The sequence below is a fragment of the Canis aureus genome, chromosome 30 (genome assembly GCF_053574225.1).
Source record: "Canis aureus isolate CA01 chromosome 30, VMU_Caureus_v.1.0, whole genome shotgun sequence".
Classification (NCBI taxonomy): domain Eukaryota; kingdom Metazoa; phylum Chordata; class Mammalia; order Carnivora; family Canidae; genus Canis; species Canis aureus.
The window spans coordinates 24,505,499-24,528,187 of record NC_135640.1 but is presented as its reverse complement, the minus strand read 5'-3'; the positions used below and the strand labels follow the sequence as shown (position 1 = coordinate 24,528,187).

Sequence of the window (22,689 nt, the reverse complement as noted above, 5' to 3'; positions counted from 1 at the left end):
TTTCCTTCTACAATAAAAAGATTTGTTTAATGAATTCATTTTTATTATTTCATTTTTTTTAATTTTTTTAATTTTTTATTTATTTATGATAGTCACACAGAGAGAGAGAGAGAGAGGCAGAGACACAGGCAGAGGGAGAAGCAGGCTCCATGCACCGGGAGCCCGACGTGGGATTCGATCCCTGGTCTCCGGGATCACGCCCTGGGCCAAAGGCAGGCGCCAAACCGCTGCGCCACCCAGGGATCCCTATTATTTCATTTTTTAAAAGATTTATTTATTTGAGAGACAGAGGGAGGGAAAGGAGGTAGAGGAGCAAAGGGGAGGAACAAGCAGACTCCTCACTGAGCAGGGAGCTCAAGGCAGGGCTAGAGTCCATCACCCATGAGATCATGACCTGAGCCAAAATCATGAGTCAGGCACTAAGCCCTCTGAGCTATCCAAGTGCCCCTATTATTTCCTTCTTGTATTTGTTTCCAGTTTTCACATTTGTGACATTTACGTGGCTTGTATTGTTATGGTTATTTAATTTGTACAAAATCAAAATCTTCTGAATAGACTGTAAACTTGGTGCCAAATCCAAAAGAGAAAATATTCAACATTGTATAATGGTAATTGCAATAATATAAGGTCTAAATCTAGATAATATTTAGATCACATCCAGAACTTATTTAATTTAGCATAGATGCTTAAAATCAGCAAGAAGTGAAAGTTTTCGATAGGCAAAATTTATTCTTAGATTTCTCAGTTTTATTCTCTGCTTTGTAAGAAACTCAAACTGTATGTTTAAGATTATAATGCTGCCATGCCAAAGCCTCCACGTTTAACAGTGTAAGATCAAAAGGAGACCAACCAGGAAATAAAAATGATTGGCAGAGAAAGCTGACTGATTAGAAGTAGCCAGATTTATGGAAAAACCAACATTGAATCCAGGGATTTCTGGCAGGCTAATGGCCTGGAAGCTTTTTTCAGGAAGACCAGACCAAGTTGCTGACCTGGAATCAATGAATATGTAAGTAACATGATTCCAACACAATTACAGATACCATATAATTTAAAAGTTACACAGATAGTCCATGTAGTGAATATGCTAAGCCAGGAGAGTTGAGAGTTTGCAATATATGCTCATAACACTTGATGCTACTTACGCATATGTGCAGATTCCTTGCATGGCTGCCAATGACTGAGATTAAACACACTCATTTTTCCTTATTTAATCTATGTGAACATGTAGAGAAAAGGATAATTAGTAACATTTATATTGTTTGTTTTGCTTGATGAAGCTGAAGATGAAAAACAATGCAATTCAAAGCATCTATATATGAAACATTGCAGATATTCAGGTAAATAAAATTATTCACAAGACAGAAAGAAGTAAGACAGATCACATTTTGAATACACTCATAATATTTTTATTTAAAGCATAACTATCTCTAGTCACAGACAAAACTATTAAAAGTGTATCCACAGAATAACATGCAAAATTGTAATTGCACAAATATATATTTAAAACCCAAGAAAAATAAAGGCAAAAAAAAAAAACCCTCACATGTAAAACCATTTCTTTTTTTATCCTAATAAATTAGCTCTGATCTAAAATGTAAAGACACTCCAAGGAACTGTATATTCCCCTCCCTTTTGGCCAGGGAAAATTTGTTTTGTTTTGGTTTTATTTTTGTTTTTTATACTCTGATCCATTAGGGAGAATTTTCATCCAGTTTCCTTGTATTTTTCATTCCCTAGTTTCAAGATCTTCCCACAAAAAATTTCATATTTTTGCAGGAACTTATCAAGAGGTTTGACCACTAGTTGACCTGTGAGGTAGACCCTGGCAATTGAAGGCTATATATATTCTCTTCTGTTCTTACAATGTGCATTCAGCTTGTTTTCTCCAAAAGCTGCCCCAAATACATAGCCTTGAGATAGTAATGTATTGTTGAGAGGGTCTGGAAGGTATATGTGAATGAATGAAGTTAAGGCCTCAATATAAATTTTAAAATTTGACAGGTAGGTGCAATGATCTACTCATCTTGAGGCCTGAAATACCTGTAAGGAAATAGGTGGGTGGTGGAAGGCCCAGGCACTGTCATAGGTTCTAGAAGTCATTTGTTCAGATAAAATGTATGTTGTCCCAGAAGTTGTGATTGCTAAAATGCAAGCTTATCCAACTCCTAAAAATGTGAAAGATGTGCAAGCATTTTTAGGGATTTTAGGGCTTGGAGGATTCTTATTCAATTGATACAGTACCTTTATCCCTTAAAGGTAAGGGCTTGTGTGGGACAGATGATGAGAGTAGTAGGTCACCTTTGTGAAAGCAAAACTAGTAGTGAAGCAGATGAAAGGCTCTGGGTATCAAACAACCAGGGCCACCATTTGAGTCAGATGCATCTGTGACCCCAGAAGAAATGGGTTTGGCACTGTGGCAGAGACAACAAAAGGGAGAGCATTTTGGTCCCAGCTCCAGAAAGGGACAGAAACTTGATAGACCCCCATAGAGCAACAGCTCCTAGCAGTATACACAGTACCTCTTTGTGTAGAGCCTCTCGTGAAAGAACCACAGCAACTAATGGGCTGAACACAGAATGATGTGGCTGGCCATAACTCATGAGTCCTGGCTGGTAACCCTTTGCATGAACAGTTGGGGTGTTCTAAAGGGATTAACCCTATGGCTTGGACAACAGGAGGCCAAGGAGGGTAGATGATCATGAGTGGACCCTTTTAAGGTCAAGATATGGGGAAAGACATTTGTGTTCAACTGCAAGAGTCTGAGCCAGTCCTTACTAATTCCATGTCCTGGCTCATAAGGCAGTACACCACCTGACAATCAAGAAGCCGATACCCCAGCTGGGGTACAAGTACTAACAAGTGACCTGCCAGGGGATAAAGCAGATTGTATATATAGGAGGAGTTGCCGCTATTTAGGCCAGGAGGGGTGACGTATTGTCAGAATGCCATTGAAATACATGGACTTGGCTAATGAAGTAACAGTACGTCCTGTGGGTTCTAAAACGTCCAAAGCAACTGCCAAAGGAGTGTAGGGCTATCCAGCAGGTGGTAATTGCTTTTACTGATCCCCTTCCTCTGCTTGGGAGTTCTAAATATTTGTGTGGACATCGAATTTGGCCAACCCAGGAATTAAGGCTTCCACCCCCTCATGGAATGGGGATAGACTATCAAAACTCAGCCAATGAAAAGCTTTCAGCTCTCAGTTTACGCCAGTGGATATTTTGACATACCAAATAGCCTCCCCAAATTCCCACTTTCCTCTATAAAAGAGCATTCCTCTCCTTTGTTCTCCAGACTTACTTGTGGTTTGACCAGAGTGTGCTTGTGTCAGATTGCAATTCTTTGCTACTCTCAAATAAACCCATCTTTTGCTAGTAAAATTACTGGCAGTTTTATTTTTAAGGTTATTAGGTCTTTCCTTGCCTTAGACTTCTGGGGCCAGTCTTGGGTGTCACCTGGGAAACTCTTGAGTAACAAACCACATCAAAGTAGTTCATGGAGGGAAAGAGGAAAAAATCACATAGGGTTTATGAATAAAGTTTCTATAACCTGAGCTAAAACAGAGAAGCTTTATTGATGACATTAAAAAATATTAGGGAAGAGGAATGTAAAACTAACTTTGTGATTGAATTTTCCAAAGTCCCAGTAAAAATAAAAGTCAGCTTGCTTTTGATTCTTGAATATAAAAATTTTAGTGTAGTAATTCCTATTATGAAGCTTATTAACATTTTGTGAAAATATAAATCATAGCTTCAATAAAATAGAAATATCTCTTTAGGGACAGAATTAAAGAGAAGGAGTAAAGAAATTCAGGAGAGGAAAAGACATAAATCTGAATAAAATGATGTATACATTTGAGTACATACGGAGATTAAAACATTCAGCCATCAAAAAGCATGAGATGCTGCCATTTGCAATGACATGGATGGAACTAGAGTATTATGCTAAATGAAATAAGTCAGTCAGAGAAAGATAAATACCATATGATTTCACTCGCATGTGGATTTAAGAAACAAAACAGATGAACATATGGGAAGGGAAGAAAAAATAAAATAAGATAAAAACAAATAGGCAAACCATAAGAGATGTCTCACTGAACTCTAGGAAACAAACTGAGGGTTGCTGGAGGGGAGATGGGTGGGGGATGGGGTAACTAGGCAATGGGTATTAAGGAGGGCACCCCATGGTATGAGTAATGCGTGTTATGTGCAACTGATGAATCACTAAACTCTACCTCTCAAACTAATAATACAATGTATGTTGATTAAATAAAATTTAAATTCAAAATTCACAAAATTCACAAAATGCTGGCATATTACTAAAATCAATCTTTTAGATGAATCAAGATTAAACTGCCCTTGAAAAGTGAAATGAGGCATGCCTGGATGGCTCAGCGGTTGGGCATCTGCCTTTGGCCCAGGGTATGATCCAGGAGTCCTGGGATCGAGTCCCACATCGGGCTTCCTGCATGGAGCCTGCTTCTCTCTCTCTCTCTCTCTCTCTCGTCTTTCATGAATAAATAAATAAATAATATTTTTAAAAAGAGAAGTGAAATGATAAAAGAATTGGGAAAAAAAGAAAAGTGAAATGCTGATGACTTTAAAGCCGGTGAAATCTGGGGATCCCTGGGTGGCTCAGCGGTTTAGCACCTGCCTTTGGCTCAGGGCGTGATCCTGGATTCCTGGGATCGAGTCCCACATCGGACTCCCTGCATGGAGCCTGCTTCTCCCTCTGCCTGTATCTCTGCCTGCCTCTCTCTCTGTGTGTCTCTGTATCTGAATGAATAAATAAAATCTTTAAAAAAAATCAGGTGAAATCCCATCAAATTTTCAAAGCCGTTAGTAAAACAAGATCACCACATAAGAAGTTTTTCTTCGATGTGGCAGCAATGATAGATTTTATATAGAGTCTGGTTTTCCTCATAATTTAATGTTTCTGCATGATCCTAATATAATTTAGTTTCATATAGAATCCTTCAGCTTCTGGCTTTAAATTCAAAAGTTTAGTTTAAACATACAAATTCAAATCAGTTGAAATGATTTTTGAGTAACGATGTGAAAAATAAAAACATTTTTAAATATTGTTTGGAAATGTGGAAATAATAGTGTTCCAGAGAGAAATTTGATATCAGAGATCGTAGCTTCCCTTTAAGGGAATCAGACTTAATTAAATGGAAATGAGAAAGTTTCTTTTTCATACACATAATGTGCTGCAAACCCCTTCCTTCTTGCAGATAAAAGAAATCATAGGATACAAAATATTTATGGCCACAGGAGTAGAAGAAATTACATATTTGGTAACAAATTAGATTTAGCAAGGGTCTAAAGTATTCAATGTAGCCATGCAGTCTCTTTAATCTTAAATGACATTTCCCACCATTCAATGTTAGCAGATATAAGGATTCCCTTGAGGTAGAACTGCTGTATTATCACATAAACTGGAACTGTTTATCTTTGTGAAGAAAAGTGAATGAAGTACACTAAATATTTATGTGGAATCATAAAGCTTATATAAGATAGAAAACTTAACCATTCAAAATTACACTTGCTGTTAATCTCACCTGGTAAATGTGAAAATACAGCGAAATCATTCAAGTTTCTTACCTAAGGAAAGCTTAATTTTTGCTCTCTAAAAAATATAACAATAATTGAGAAGTTTGAGGATTTTCTTCTGAGATAATTCTTTGACTCCTTTATGCAAGAATATATTGCGAGCCAGAACAATGATAAAAGTGTTTCTAAATCTTTTTGTAATATAGAAATTCTATCATTTGCTATTCGATACATATATAAGGATGACAATGGTTAATTCAATTATTGATACAATTAATGTTTCTTTAAAGTATCTTAAGAAACCTGTATATAAAAATCTCAATTCCATTATGCTTTTTTTTGTTTGGTTTATATAAATTTTCAAAATTTATAGTTGTTGCTTAAGAATATGCTCTGATATATTGAACTTCAGTAATGAGAAACATTAAGCAGAAACAAGTTGGATAAATAATTTGTAGGAGTATATAAATTGAACAATAAAAATAATAAATATTGTAATGATTAAGTATAATGAATATTCTAATTTGTTTCTTTGGTTCTCTTACTCAAAATCCTGTGTTGATGAGAATATTTTTAGGGTATGTCCATTACTTTAGTCCTCAGTAATCATTTATATCCACTATTCATTTATATACTCTTTCCCTTCATGAGTACAAACCACTGTTAATATACATAAATGATTGGCAAATACATGGTTTAAATAATGCAAGATTTATGCAAGTCTACACATCATTATCCCTTTTTTTAATAATAAATTTATTGGTGTTCTATTTGCCAACATACAGAATAACACCCAGTGCTCATCCCGTCAAGTGCCCTCCTCAGTGCCCATCACCCAGTCACCCCCACCCCCCGCCCTCCTCCCCTTCCACCACCCTTAGTTCGTTTCCCAGAGTTAGCAGTCTTTACGTTCTGTCTCCCTTTCTGATATTTCCCACACATTTCTTCTCCCTTCCCTTATATTCCCTTTCACTATTATTTATATTCCCCAAATGAATGAGAACATATAATGTTTGTCCTTCTCCGACTGACTTACTTCACTCAGCATAATACCCTCCAGTTCCATCCACGTTGAAGCAAATGGTGGGTATTTGTCATTTCTAATAGCTGAGGAATATTCCATTGTATACATAAACCACATCTTCTTTATCCATTCATCTTTCGATGGACACCGAGGCTCCTTCCACAGTTTGGCTATTGTGGCCATTGCTGCTATAAACATCGGGGTGCAGGTGTCCCGGCGTTTCACTGCATCTGTATCTTTGGGGTGAATCCCCAGCAGTGCAATTGCTGGGTCGTAGGGAAGGTCTATTTTTAACTCTTTGAGGAACCATCATTATCCCTTAAAATAGATTTATTTCTTTTGAAGTATATCCAGTATTTGAAATCCATATTTAAAATACAAAGTTGGGATCCCTGGGTGGCTCAGCTGTTAGGCGCCTCCCTTTGGCCCAGGGTGTGATCCTGGAGTCCCGGGGTCGAATTTCACGTCGGGCTCCCGGTGCATGGAGCCTGATTCTCCCTCTGCCTGTGTCTCTGCCTCTGTCTCTCTCTCTATCATGAATAAATAAATCTTTAAAAAAAATAAAAAATAAAATACATAGTTAAGGTCATTCTTCATTAAAACAAAATTATTTACCTAATAATACACATTATATCACATTTCAAATATAAAGTCGTTTATGTATACAAAGTATTATTCACGGAAAAGGAGTTCAACTGATGCATTTTTCAAAACGGCAGGTATTATGTAAAGAATGATACATGTATAATTACCAAAGAGTTACTTTATATTCTAAACTGTAGTTTCTAAGCATATTTTCATGAAGCCTGCTGTTGATTAGACAATTAGTACTTTACTTCTTACTCAGGTTTTCTTAAATTTCCAGAATTTTACTGGAAGATATATTTATAACCCCTTCTTTGACTAAAAGCCCTCTTCTCTTTGAGCTTTGGAAGTCAAATTATTTCAATGTATCTAAGAAACCCTAAACATCTTTTAAGCTATTTAGCATTTTAATAACTTCTTATATTCATCACAGTACTGACAGTTATTGTTCACACCCCTGTTTTTAATTTGTTTTTATTTATTTATTTATTTATTTATTTATTTATTTATTTATTTATTTATGATAGTCACAGAGAGAGAGAGAGAGAGAGGCAGAGACATAGGCAGAGGGAGAAGCAGGCTCCATGCACTGGGAGCCTGACGTAGGATTCGATCCCGGGTCTCCAGGATCGTGCCCTGGGCCAAAGGCAGGCGCTAAACTGCTGTGCCACCCAGGGATCCCCCTGTTTTTAATTTGAATATGTTCTTTCACTTATGACCTTTAATTGTCGTATGAATATAAGTTATATGCCTAATCTGATCACAAATTCCCTTTGAGCAGAAAGCACATCATAGATACCATATCCTGCCCTCACAGAAGCTAGTTTATTTCTGAATGCAAGCTATCCCAAAATATTGATGAATTACTATTTAAAAAATATGCTAAATAATTTTAAAGTGATTAAAGGAAATTTTATTCCAACAGCATACACTTATTGTAATCTAAAAGAATGGACTGCAATAAATAAATAAATAAATAAATAAATAAATAAATAATTAATAAAAAGAAACAACTTTTATTTTTGTTTGTGATCTATAAAATTATTTTTGCCAATGTAAAATACTAATACTCACTTGAGGACCATGCCACCTTCTGAAAATGTCACACAGTTGCTTCTTAGATATCTCAAAGTTGGAGCAGTTCTCAGTCTTGTCCAGACTGAAGCCTATGGCCAACAAGTGTTTTCCAGGACACAAATCTGACCATGTTGGGATGCAGCCATGGAGCAAAGCAACACAGGAAGATGGAGAGGACTTTTCATTTAAGGGCAAAATATCCAAATGGGTGTCTGGCTAAATAATTTCTGCTTTCACACTAATCAACTTGTATAAAATGGAGCACCGTTTTTAAAGATGTGATGTGCTAGAGCCTGGCAAAGCTTCATACCATCTTTTATCACCTAATTGCTGTATACTTTTGAATCTATAAAACATATTTATCACTCTAAAGAAAACTTTTGACTTCTGGGGGAAAACATCCATTGTTCATGTCACATATGAGACATTTTTTAATTTTAGACTTACCTCAAGATATTGCTTTTTCAATTTTTTAAGATATCACTTGAAAAAGGAATATGCAAAATTAGGTGAACCAAGTATTCATTTTTTCCCCAACGGCTATGAAAAAAGTATTATATTAAATTATTTTTATTTTTAGTATATTTATTACTTAGTCATAAAATTAAAAAATATATCTGCTTTTTAAGTTTAATTATAACCTATGAAAGAAAATGTCACCTCTGTTTTATTTAACATTTTAGATGCATAGTACACATTACAAAATACATGCATGTTTGTGATCTTTGTTGATTCCAAATATTTTAAGAGGAATAACATTGAAAGATTCTGCTACTTAAATCTTAAATGCATGTAATCTTCAAAACCCAAATGAGTCATCAGACATTCAAAGCAAATTCAGACCAGACCTTCTGGTGATAACGTTTTGAATTTTAATGGTTCCCATTCTATTTTTTTTTAAATTTTATTTATGATAGTCACACACACACACAGAGAGAGAGAGGCAGAGACACAGGCAGAGGGAGAAGCAGGCTCCATGCAGGGAGCCCGACGTGGGACTCGATCCCGGGTCTTCAGGATCGCGCCCTGGGCCAAAGGCAGGCGCCAAACCGCTGCGCCACCCAGGGATCCCAATGGTTCCCATTCTAGAAGAACATTGTATTCTGTCCTAACCAATTAAATTTTTCACTTTAAATTTAAAAACAAGGCAAAAAATCAGTTTATTTCATGAACTCCATTCAAGATTTCTAACCACATCTCCAAATAATGAGGAATAAGCAGGTACTGGTCCTCATGCATGTACTCTCCTGTACAACACCTGAACTGTGCAGGTATGACCTGGAAATAGAGTTAAAGATTTATGCTGGATTCTTTCAGTGCACTGATGGGGACACATATACCTACAGTTTCAAAAAAGATGATGCTAATATTGTTGAAAATCTTAAAATGTATGTGAAATTTTTCTTAGGAAAATTATTCTTTCATATAGGTAACTAAAAACACTTCCATCTGTTTTAAATAAAGACTTTAAAATTTCAATAAAATTTTGGGTAAGATAATGGTCCTCTTTCTTTGTACATTTGATGATACTCATTCTTTTTAAAAAGTTTTTCTAATAGCAAATTTTATTGCTTTTCATTTACCTTTAAATGTTTACATTGAATTCACATAAACTCTTTCCAAGGTATTTATTCCCAAAATACTATGGCAAACAAAAAATAACCATGTTATTTATATATCTATCTATCCATTTATTTATTTTTAAAGATTTTTTTTATTTATTCACGAGAAAAACAGAGAGAGAAAGAGACAGGCAGAGGGAGAAGCAGGATCCATGCAAGGAACCTGATGTAGGACTTGATCTCAGGCCTCCAAGATCACATGCTGAGCTGAAGGCAGCTGCTTAACCACTGAGCCACCCAGGCATCCCATGTTTTGTTTTTTTTTGTTTTTTTTTTGTTTTTTTGTTTTTTTTTTTTTATTACAGCTTTTATAGGAAGAATACATTATGCATCTTGGATTACTACTCTCACCATTTATAAATCTTTTTTTGCCAGAAATTACTTTGAAAATACATTGTTTTAATAACTAAAACCAAATGGAGAAAAAGAATCTTATAAGTATATAGTTTCATTAGAAAATTTTCTTATATTATCTAAGATTTTCATCTGAGTACATTTTCATCAGGATACATCCACTGGAATCTATCTTGAAATAAATATCCAGAATCGTGAATTTTAAAGCCCTAGCAACTGAATAACTAAAAACTCAGGTTTTAGTAACTAGCAAGAACTATAGATTGGACACAAATACAAAATGGATGTAATTCTCTCATGATTTGGATGTTTCTGACTAAACTTGATTCTCAGCAGCAAAGATAAGGGGAAAATAAGGATTTTTAAAAAGCAAGTAAGTTTAAATCGAAAAGTATACTGAAGTATTTATTATATTAGAATTCAGAGGAAGCCTCATGTAATCCAATTTGTGAGAAATTATGAGTTAAAACTTGTAATCCTTTTCTTATAAGATTCATTTGAGTTCAGTAAAACCTAATAAAATGCCATGGAGAATAAATTATTGTTCCTAATTATTCTCCCTTAGACTATAATAACTTCCTCCAATATCTGAAGAAGGAATATGCATGTTATACCTGTGAAAATGCAGAATTGTATTAATCATGCTCTTCAGAACAAAAGCAAGTTCTATAGCTGTAAGTTAACAAGTTCCAAAATTTGTTTCCATTATCTCTTTTCTACAGAGTAAGAACTTTACTTTTCTTGTTGGATATGTCCCACAAGAACCAGAGTAGGTTTTTTTTTCCATAAATCCCTGGAATTTGATAACATGCTTTACATCAGTCAATTAAATAGACCATCACATACAGTGAATCAAGACACATTTTGTCTGGGACGCATTTCAAAACTGTCTGGAATACTTTTCTAACGCAGAATTATAAAATTTTTGTATTATTTCAGATTATCCATTTTTTGGGACAAGGACAAGCTTTGTGAGCAATTTTCACACTTTAGAATGCAATGTATATTCTATTAAGTACTATTATTGATGTGTGAGCAATGAAGTTCATGTTCATTAATTCAATTTGTAGATAAATTGAGGAAATATTAAAGAACAATGTTATATATTCTTTTCACAAGGAAGGAAGGAAAAAGAAGGAAGGAGAGAGAGAAGAAAGAAAAGAAAGAGAGGAAAGAAGAAAGAAAGAAAGAAAGAAAGAAAGAAAGAAAGAAAGAAAGAAAGAAAGAAGAAAGAAAGAAAGAAAGAAAGAAAGAAAGAAAGAAAGAAAGAAAGAAAGAAAGGAAAAGAAAGGAGAAGAGAGAGGAGAGGAAAATGAAATCCCAGTACTTTTAGAATATAAAATATGTGGTCTCTGTGAGAGAATTTGTTGCTGTTCTCACTGTATCCTCAGCACCTATATACTTGGAACATAGTAAATATTTGATAAATAATTACAAACTATAAAATCCAATACAATCTCAGAATTAGTTTTAAATTAACCAGAACTAGTATTTCTTGGAGTATAGTGGCATGTCAATTTTATATATTTAGAAAAGAGTGAATGTCTCTCTCTATATAAAGCAGTTCTATAAATCTCACCGTTACTCTGGCAGAGATTCTAGTCATAAAAATAATAATTTATCCTCAATATAACCCTTAAAATTTCAGAGATACCTAATTTTTGTCATAATTTGTACTGTGTGGAAAAATGGAAGTTATATTCTAAAAGAAAAGAAACCCAAACACTAAAAATTAATTTTATTTGCACCAAATATTTTCTACCTTTAAAAATAAAGTATATGAGGACAAAATCAAATAAGAAGAAAAAAGTCATACTTTGAAACACTTGAAATAGGACACCTTTACATAAAAAGGATCACTATGCCTGAGAAGTGGTTTCTGGCTAACCGAGCCTGAGTCAAAAGGAGCCAATTTTGGGATCCCTGGGTGGCACAGCGGTTTGGCGCCTGCCTTTGGCCCAGGGCACGATCCTGGAGACCCGGGATCGAATCCCACATCGGGCTCCCGGTGCATGGAGCCTGCTTCTCCCTCTGCCTATGTCTCTGCCTCTCTCTCTTTCTCGCTCTCTCTCTCTCTGTGTGTGTGACTATCATAAATAAATAAAAATTAAAAAAAAAGGAACCAATTTTAAATTTGAGCAGATGGATTTGGTGTGTAAATGGTGAAGAGGAGTTTGGTAACTTCTTTTTCTTTGCTGTGAGGACTTAAGTCTTCACAGTATTTGAAACTAATCTAAGTTAAACCCGAATAGTTACTAAATATTACTTATGAGATATTCTCTTGCTTCCTGTCATATGTAAGAAAAACATATTTATTTCATTATATTTAGGCAAAGTCCTTTGTGTGGTCTATGAGTGGTCCTGAGCCTATGATACAGACCTTAGCTCTTTTTTCCAGCGTTGCCTCCTTCTCTACCTCTGCATTTACCCCTCCTTCCAGGCCAGCTGCTTCCTATCCTCTACCTAGCATGTTCTCCCCCCAGTTGTGTGTGCTACTTATTCAGGGTTCAGCCTCACCACCTTGGCAGAGAGTTCTTTCATCACCCCTTTCTAAAGCGATGTCCCTCTTAGCACATGCTGGTTCTCCTTTAGTTTTTAATTGTAATCATCACCTAACACACCCTCGTATAAAAAAAGCTTCTCCCATTAAAGTATCAACTGCAGGAGTTCTAAAGCTTTACCATTCACTGACAAATCCTTAGCATCCAAAATAATTCCTGGTTCAAAGTATCAAAGAAAATGTTTGTTGGATTAAATAAATGGTATGGAGTATTTAAATAGGTATCATCAGATAGTAAGTAATGTGTGTATTATTTAGCATATATACAAATGTTTATATATGTAGGTTCACCTCTGTATTTCAGAGGATGAGTAACTTACCCAAAATAGGGTCATTGATAAGAGAGTCACCATGCTATACTGCCTCCTAAGACTATGACAGAGGAAAATTCAATAAAACTAGTTACTAATTTACAGCAAAGAATGAATATAGAAAAATTACCTTCAAAAACAAGTGAAAATTACTGATCAGGTCTTAGAGAAAGGGAAGCCACTGTCTCCATTTATTTAAGAATATTCATGGATTGGTGGGATGCCTGTGTGGCTCAGTGATTGAGCATCTGTCTTTGGCATAGGTCATGGTCCCAGGGTCCTGGGATTGAGTCCTACATCAGGCTCACTGCAGGAAGCCTGCTTCTCCCTCTGCCTATGTCTCTGCCTCTCTCTCTGTGTCTCTCATGAATAAATAAAATCTTAAAAAAAAAAAAGAATATTCATGGACTGGGGAAAAATGCTACAAAGGATAAGTTAAGTCACTTGGTAATTTATATCAATTTTAATAAAATTTAATATAATTAATTGCTGAAGAGCAGTTAACTTCATAGCACTAATTCCCAGTAAACCTTGTTAAATTTATTTCCAGGGTCTCTAAAGAATAGAGGGAATTTTAGATGGCTTAATTGAGCAATACATGAAGATATAATAACTGAAAATGTCTGAAAATAATGTTTAACCATAATTTCATATGATTATAGGAAAACATAGTAAATAAGCATCTCATTCATTTATATTTAACAATATAGAAATTTCAGTGATCCACCCATTTTGGCACATTGTTTCTAAGACTTGCAGCCTTATTGAAGCAAGATGGTTTATCTCATGATACTCTACAGTGAGCTAATACAACTCACAAAACACCAGTGTAGGCAACACATATGACTGCAGAAATAGCATTTCTACTTCTAAAGCATTATTGATTAACATCTTACATTAAGCTAGAATTTGGATTGTGCTTTGCAAATAGCAAATGACAGAAAGAAAGGGCATCCTTGTGAGGGGGAATAACATAAACTAAGTATATTGGCCCTGAGAAGGGGGGTTCAAGGGTGTTGATCACCTGCACAATTGAAAAGCTATATGTAATTTCTGACTCTCCCTATGAATAGCTTCCTGCTGACTGGAAGCCTTACCAATAACATAAATGGCCAGTTAACACATGTTTTGTATGTTATTTGTATTCTATATTGCATTATTATAATAAAATAAGCCAAAGAAATGTAAGTGTCATTAACAAAATCATAAAGAGTGAGGGCACTTGGGTGGCTCAGTGGTTGAGCATCTGCCTTCAACTCAGGTCCTGATCCCAGGTTCCTGGATCAAGTCCCATATCAGGCTCCCTGTAGGGAGCCTGATTCTCCCTCTGCCTATGTCTGCTTCTCTCTGTGTGTCTTCTATGAATAAATAAATAAAATCTTTAAAAAAAGAAAATCATAAGAAAAAGTACATTTACAGTACTGTATTGTATTTATTGATACCATAAGTTTATGTACCTGTTTTCAAGATAAATTGTCAGTATCTACACCAATACTGTCTTCTATAATACAAAACACTCCAGATGTTATATGTATTACTGACACCGGACATCAAAAATGAAAAAATAGTGTATAGTGTATAAGTGTGTGCATAAATTTTGATAAATTTTAACTCCTTATAATAGATTCATGGTAGTAAATGATAAAGTAGATGAACATACATATGTTTTATGTATTCATAGAATATCTAACTTTTTCTTAATTATTTTCAATATTTCTAGGCTATATTGTGAGTTTTATTAATTGTCAAAATCTCCGAAAAAATTCCCCAGAATATTTGTTGGAAAAAAATCTGTTATGTATGTGGACTCGCATAATGCAAATCTGTGTGACTCAGTGTCAACTATATAGTATTTAGAAAAATGGATTGAACACTTAGCGCAGTGAGGAGACTGATTTGTGTGTGAAGACTTCTTGCATAAACTTTATCTAGAGACAAGGTTAAAAATAAAAGCTAATATATATGCATTTGTTCTTTTCAAACTTTTTTAGTATATACTCTTAGTAATAAAATTGCATAATATCATATTGAATTAGTCAATTTTAATTATTTCATTTAGTAAATATAAATCTAAAACATTATTAAGAATATTTGTATACCTCCAATAGGTGAGCTTTCATATACATTTGAGAATATGCATGCATGCTATTTTGAGAGCTCATTGGTGTATGCAATGATGCAAATGAAGCAGACTACTGGTTTTTAAATATGAATGTGATAAAATTTCAGCAGGATTTTAGAAGGTTAACCATCAATAGAATGCAGAAATATATGGAACAAGTGAGATAAGTGAAAAGGCCATCTCCACAGTCCATACAAAAAATGATAAGATAGAGATCCACGGTGGAAATAGCCTAGAAAACCATTTCTGAACATATCAACACACACTGATTTCTACATCCTAGCTCATTAGATTAGAAAAGACATTGAGAGTGCTTGAGTGGTTCAATTGGTTGAGCAGCCAACTCCTGATTTCAGCTCAGATTGTGACCTCAGGCTTTGGGGATTGAGCCTGTGTCACGTCCCCCACTCATCAGGGAGTCTGCTTGAGATCCTCTCTCTCTCCCTTTCCCTTGCCTTCCCTGTTCACTTGCACTCTCTCTCTCTAAATAAATAAATCTTTTTTAAAAAATCAAGAAGACACTGACTCTCCTACATCTAGTAGTCTGAAGCTCTTGGGTAAATAGGGCAGTGTCTTTTATTCCTCCCCTGTCTCTAAGAATGTCTGTAGTGTAATAGGGAAAATATATAATGTTCATAATAATGATTTTAATGATCTATAACAAGTTAAATTGTACTTCATATGGTATATAGTGAAATATGTTGAATGCGATTTTGAATTATTTTGATGATAAACTTTAAAAAATATCTTCTGAAATTTGTCCTACAGAAATTCTTCATGTCAGTTAAGTGCTGTGTTATAGTATACATTGTATTTATATTACAATATGAAATGTCCAGATGTGAGTAGATGCAAGCACTGAGGTGGACTGTATTAAAAATTTCCTGACAAGGGATCCCTGGGTGGCGCAGCGGTTTGGCGCCTGCCTTTGGTCCAGGGCGCGATCCTGGAGACCCCGGATCGAATCCCACATCGGGCTCCCGGTGCATGGAGCCTGCTTCTCCCTCTGCCTATGTCTCTCTGCCTCTCTCTCTCTCTCTCTCTCTGTGTGTGTGACTATCATAAATAAATAAAAATTAAAAAAAAAATTTCCTGACATTTTAGTATCCATCTTTCAAAGGGGAAACTATGAATATTTTAATGCTTCCATGGATTAGATTTCCATAAAACTCTCATGGAATATCCTCTTTATTTTCTCATATTTTACTTTATTTATTTTTTAAGTTTTTATTTAAATTTTAGTTAGTAACATAGAGTGTAATACTGGTTTCAGGAATATAATTTGATGATTCATCACTTACATACAACACCCAGTGCTTGTCACAACAAGTGCCCTCCTTAACATCCATCACCCATTTAGTACACCTGCCCCACCTCATGCAATCCTATTTGTTCTCTATAGTTAATAGTCTCAAATATTTTGTTCATGTGTTAAGCAATGTTTCCCCTGCTTTTCAAATCCCTTATTTGTGTGGGTTTGGGGGTGGTGTGGGGTCCCCCTGTGGCCAGCACCCTGGTGGAGACAATAAACAGTAGAGAGGAAGGGGGTTCTAGACTAGTCCTGCAGGAAGAACCATGGACCTCAAGACGTCTGCCTTATTCACTGGCTTCCCAGGGGATTTCCTTCCACCCTTCTAAGTGTTCATATTTAGTTACAGTTTTAGAAAAATGTTAAGCATTTATTTTGAGGTAAAAATAAAAACTAATTTCATACTACTTAGGTTTTCTTTTTTTATTTTGCATTTATTGTCCTTTCTTTTCTGCTTCTTTTGCATGAGTTATGTGGGGAGACCAGGAGGAGGAGGGATGTTAACAATTTCTCACACTTAGAAACAAAGAAGTACTCCTGTTTCTGGATACACTTGGATGTGGAAGCCCTAAGAGCATGTGGTGCAGTGAATTAAAAGTTGCATTTGAAATCTTTGTATTCCCATGACTAGTTTTGTCTTCCAGATTAAAACGATATTGCTGATGCACCCAAGGGCTAACGTATAAAACAGAAATGATTTCTAAAAAAAAAAAAAAAAAAAGGAAACTATTTTTTCCCTTCCTCATCTTCATCTGTTTTGTTTCTTAAATTCCACATAAGTGAAATCATATGGTATTTGTCTTTCTCTGACTGACTTATTTCACTTAGTGTAATATACTCTAGCTCCATCCACATTGTTGCAAAGGGAAATATTTTATCTTTTTGATGGCTGAGTAATTTTTTATATATATACCACATATTCCTTATCCATTCATCAGTTGATGGACATTTGGGCTTTTTCCATAGTTTGGCTATTGTCAGTAATGCTGTTGTAGATTTCAAGATGCATGTGCCCCTTTGGGTCAGTATTTTTGTATCTTCTGGATAAATACCTAATAGTTTAGTTGTTGGTTCATAACATAGTTCTATTTTTAACTTTTTGAGGAAACTTCATACTGTTTTCCAGAATGGCTGCACCAGTTTGCATTCCCACTCCTAGTGTAAGAGGGTTCCCCTATCTCCAGTCCTTGCAAACATCTGTTGTTTCCTGTGTTGATAATTTTAGCTATTCTGACTATGTCATAGGTATCTCATCATAGTTTTGATTTGTATTTCCCTGATACTGAGTGATGCTGAGCATCTTTTCATGTGCCTGTTGCCCTGGATGTCTTATTTGGAAAGATGTCTATTCATGTCTTCTGCCTATTTCTTAACTGGACTATTTGTCTTTTGGGTGTTGAGTTTGAGGAGTTCTTTATACATTTTAGATACTACCCTTTATCAGGTATGTCATTCACAAATATTTCTCCCAGTCCATAGGTTGCCTTTTAGTCTTGTTGATTTTTTCCTTCTCAGTACAGAAGCATTTTTATCTTGATGACGTCTCAAAAATTCATTTTTGCTTTTGTTTCCCTTGCCTATTTTCTCATACTTTATAAACAAATCAATTATAAAAATTAATATAATAAATGTAATATATAATACACTGCATGTATTTGACAAAATCATATGCATGTTTATAGTTAATTTTAAAATTTTAATATTTCATACAATCTACTCTCTCTAATAGACAGAATTTCCATATTTATAATATACAGAATTCTGTATGATTTTGTCTCATTTTTTCCAAAAATGTGGGAAATTTTCCAGAAGACAAGTAATATCTATTCAAAACTGACATTTTGCTCAGTTTATCTTAGTTTATCTTAGGCAGTTCATTGTATAATTTGATCTGCAGAGTTTAAGTTTATTAGAGTTTTAGTTAGCTATAACCTCATTTAAATATCATTCTTTACATGAGCAAAAGAAAAACAAGACTAGAAATGTGTAATTTGAAATTTTACATGCAACAACTTTTCATTACATGTAAACCAAAGCACATTTCTTTAATATTTAAGTATTTTGATATTTAATATTAATAATTTAAGTAATATTTTAATATCTTCTCAAAACATTTCCAAGTATGGACATCTTTCAAGTTGTATATTCACTTATGTAAAGTACAAAATTAAAATATATTTATTTTAAATAAAATAATGCAGCTTCAGTGGCCCAGCAGTTTGGCACCACCTTCTGCCCAAGGTGTGATCCTGGAGACCTGGATCGAGTCCCATGTCAGGCTCCCTGCATGGAGCCTGCTTCTCTCCCTCTCCCTCTGCCTGTGTTTCTTCTCTCTCTCCCTCTCTGTCATGAATAAATAAATAAAATCTTTAAATATATATATGTATAAATAAATTTACTCAATTTAGTTAAATGTCATTACTTTTAAAATTCACTCACTCTGTCCCATCGTCAACACTAATACTATTTTGAAATAACTGAGCTGTTTTTCCATATGAAACAGAATATGACTATTTAAGTGTTTAAATTAATAATAATGGATGATAATGGTTTAGGGGTACTTTTTTATTTCAGTAACTTTATCGAATGGTATAATTTAAATCTTTGATACTGACAACAACCGAAGAAGTATTTACTATCGTCATTCTTATTTGCTGGTAGGAAAAGTAGGTTAACTATTCACAAAGGAAAAAAGCATATCTAAGAACTGAAACATCTCTTAGCTCAAATAGCAAGATACTGGAGACAAAGAGATCCTCCTCAGGCAAGCTTCCTGTTTCCAGAGCCGCTGCCATCAGCAAATACGCAATTCTCACCCTCTAGTCAGTTTGGATGGAAAGATTGAAACAAAAGTTATTGCACCTTATATGTGTGCCAATTTCAAAGTGTGTTCAACAACTACAGGGAAGTAGTTTTATAGATCCTTTTGCCATCCTGAGTTGTATATGAACTCAAAAGGTAAAGAATACTGTTCCTTATAAGTTTCTTTCTCAAAAAAATAAAACTTTAGAGATTAACATTTTGGAATGTCAAAAGCTATTACGAATAACAGAAGAGAACAAATAGATAATTCCTCTCCCCAAATCAATAATAATATGGTCTGGCTTCTAAAGACTGTTTCCATATGTATAATACAAATCTAGAGTATGCATTTTCTATTTGAGTTAGTGGAAGTTGAGTGTCAATGCCTAAGAATGCCTAAAAAAAACCCATGAAATATATTTTAAGTCTGTGAACTGTGTTAGCATACATGTGACATAATGATGATACCTTTAATAAAATCAGTACAATTTATTAAAAACAACAATGAAAGGAACTACAAGGGTTCTAAAAAGAGTGACCTAGATATTCAGTATATGCAGTCTTTTTTTTTTTTTTTTTTTTTTTTTTAGTATATGCAGTCTTATATGCCTTGGGTACTCATAGGTACTGCAGTAGCTTGATTCACAGGTAAGGATGTGGTGTTTAGAACCGAGAAAAGGCTTCAGGGATTTACATATCTATAGTTTTATGCAAACTCAGCATGTATGTGTATTAGGCAGAGCAGGAGTCCATATGTTTTATTAGAATCTCTCTAATGTCCATATAGTAACAACAAAAGTTTGAGAAAATGGTCTTTCAAATTTGTTCTTAAGTTCTAGTTGACCTAAGTAAACAATTGCAAAATAACTGTTATTTTTCTCCAACACTTCGGATTCAATATTTCACTAATTTCTGGCTCCTATTTTTGCAATAGGGAGATCTACTACTTCTTTGTAGATAATCAGTTTTCTCTTAAGATCCCATTGCCTTACTGGTTTTGTTTGTTTGTTTGTTTGCAGCATCTTTTTCAGTTTTTTCCATGCCTGGAAATCATGCTTCTAGGCTCTAAAGATCTGTGTCTTTTACCAGTTCACAGCAAATACTCAGCTATTACCTTCACTGAAAGTACTTCATTTTCAAGTCTCTTCCAGATATGTGTTAGAATTAAACACGGAATGCCATGATCACATCCATTAACTTAAACAACTTTTCCATATTTTTATTTATCTTTTGGACTTAAAATATTTTCTTCCACTTTGTTATCTAGTTTGTATTTTTCTTCTGTCTCTATTAAGCTACTTAACATGTTTTATTTTAATTTAAGTTATCCCTTGATTAGAAGGACAGGGAACACTCCAACACAAAAATTAACTTGGTAAGTGATTCAGTTTCCAAGAAATTCATTAATTAATTGCATGGGACCCTCACTTGCACGCTCTGCTCCAGGTCTTACATATAGAAGTGTACATTTTCAAGACTCGGTTGAAGTCCTAACAATTGTTCTGATGATTGATGTGGTAGGGAATCAATTTTCTAAATATTGTGAATTGCTAACAATTCATAAATCAGCAACTTCATTTAAGTATAAAAAGTAAGACATTTTGACATGTTTTGAGAATATTATCCAAAATATAACAAAGCTTTCTGGTTTGGAATAACATGACATTTTCTTCACTCCCTATTTAGATTTTGTGAAGACATATTTCACTACGAAGCCAATGAAAAGAAAATAATAATTTTACTAAACAGCAGCTCCTCTCTTTAGTCCTTATAATTGAAAATTAAAATTTGATATTTTCTACCTATAAATTTTCTTTTACAGAGCATAAAGATTTTTTCTTTCAAAAGGAAATTTATTTTTCATTTGAATTGAAATATTTGGTTAGTTAAAATTTATATTTGTTTCTCTTTATAACCACACAAATTATTATGTGATTTGGTTTATCAAAAACTAGGTTGATGCTTAGAATAGATTTTTTCTTTTCTTTTAAAAATAAGAAAAAAGTATCAAATAAAATTTTTCTAATAGCTTTTATCTCTACTCTTTAAAGGATATAATGATTAACAGTTTGAAAATAGTTACCCAGTTGGATCTAGGCAGTAGCCTCAGAGGACATAATTATAATGTATACATTTTAATATATAGATGGTAATTTGAATATTATTGAGCTTAGTTTATAAACACTATAATTAAGGTCATGTACAGATTCCATGATTACTTATGCTTCTAAAATCTTATAATTTCTAATCTCAGTGAAAGGCTTTATTTCAAATGAAGTTTGCACCAATTTTTTTTATATTAAAAGAAGTTATTTTCCCATCTTATTGGGGAAAAAACATTATTTTCTCAATTTTGATTTCATTGACTTTGTTGTAGCTATTTACATTATTTTAAGGTTCAGATTTGTCGTGATAATATATAGTAAATCAGTATGCTGACATATTAATTTTAAATGCAAATGTGAATAGGGATGTAGTAAATATAAGTAGATGAAAGTAAGATAATACATGCATATTCTTCCTTATTCGTAAAAATACAATATATCATCAATAAACACAGCCAGTACCAGAATAAATTCCTTTCTCCTGATTTCTTTTTTTTTTTTTAAGATTTTATTTATTTATTTGACAGACAGGGAGACAAAGCATGAGCAGGGGGAGTGGCAGAGGGAGAGGGAGAAGCAGGCTCCCCACTGAGCAGGGAGCCTGATCTGGGCTCTAGCCTAGGACCCTGGGATCATTACCTCAACTGAAGGCAGATGCTTAACCAACTGAGCCACCCAGGTGCTCCTCTTTCTTCCATTATAAATTAACATCACAGTACTCTTATCCATGTTTTCACTTTCTGTGGTTTCAGTGGTCATCGAGGGTCCAGAAGCAGATGATCCTCCTGATGTCTCATCAGAAGGTCAATGGTAGGCCTAACAGCCACATGACAATGCCTTTGTCATTCATCTCATTTCATCTCTTCATAGAGGCATTTTATCATCTTACGTCATCATCATAAGAAAGGTGAGTACAGTATAATAAGATCTTTTGAGAATGAAAGAGACAATATTTTCTAAATTTCTGGTACAGTGTATTGTTATGATGGCTCTATTTTATTATTAGTTACTGTTACTAATTTCTTACCATACCTAATTTATAAATTAAACTTTATCATAGGTATGTATGCATAGGAATAAACATAGGATATATAGGATTTGGTGCTTTCTGTGGCTTCAGGAATCCAAGGAGGATTTGGAATGTACCCCTTGGTGGATAAGGGGGATTACTGTATATTAGAAAACTTTTGAAAACATCTGTTCCATAGATAACAAAGAAAACTATATACTATCTAAATTTAGACATTTGCAAAAGCCCAGAGG

General features: G+C 34.3%; 1 long non-coding RNA gene across 2 annotated transcripts in view; it reads left to right on the top strand.

Annotated features, from left to right (window-relative positions):
- The window catches only part of LOC144301784 (uncharacterized), a 242,908-nt gene that overhangs the window by 214,553 nt on the left and 5,666 nt on the right, over positions 1-22,689 (top strand). For both annotated transcript variants that reach the window (XR_013368647.1, XR_013368645.1), the window contains one exon: positions 22,179-22,333. This is a non-coding gene — a long non-coding RNA (uncharacterized LOC144301784). The remainder of the gene's footprint in view (positions 1-22,178; positions 22,334-22,689) is intronic.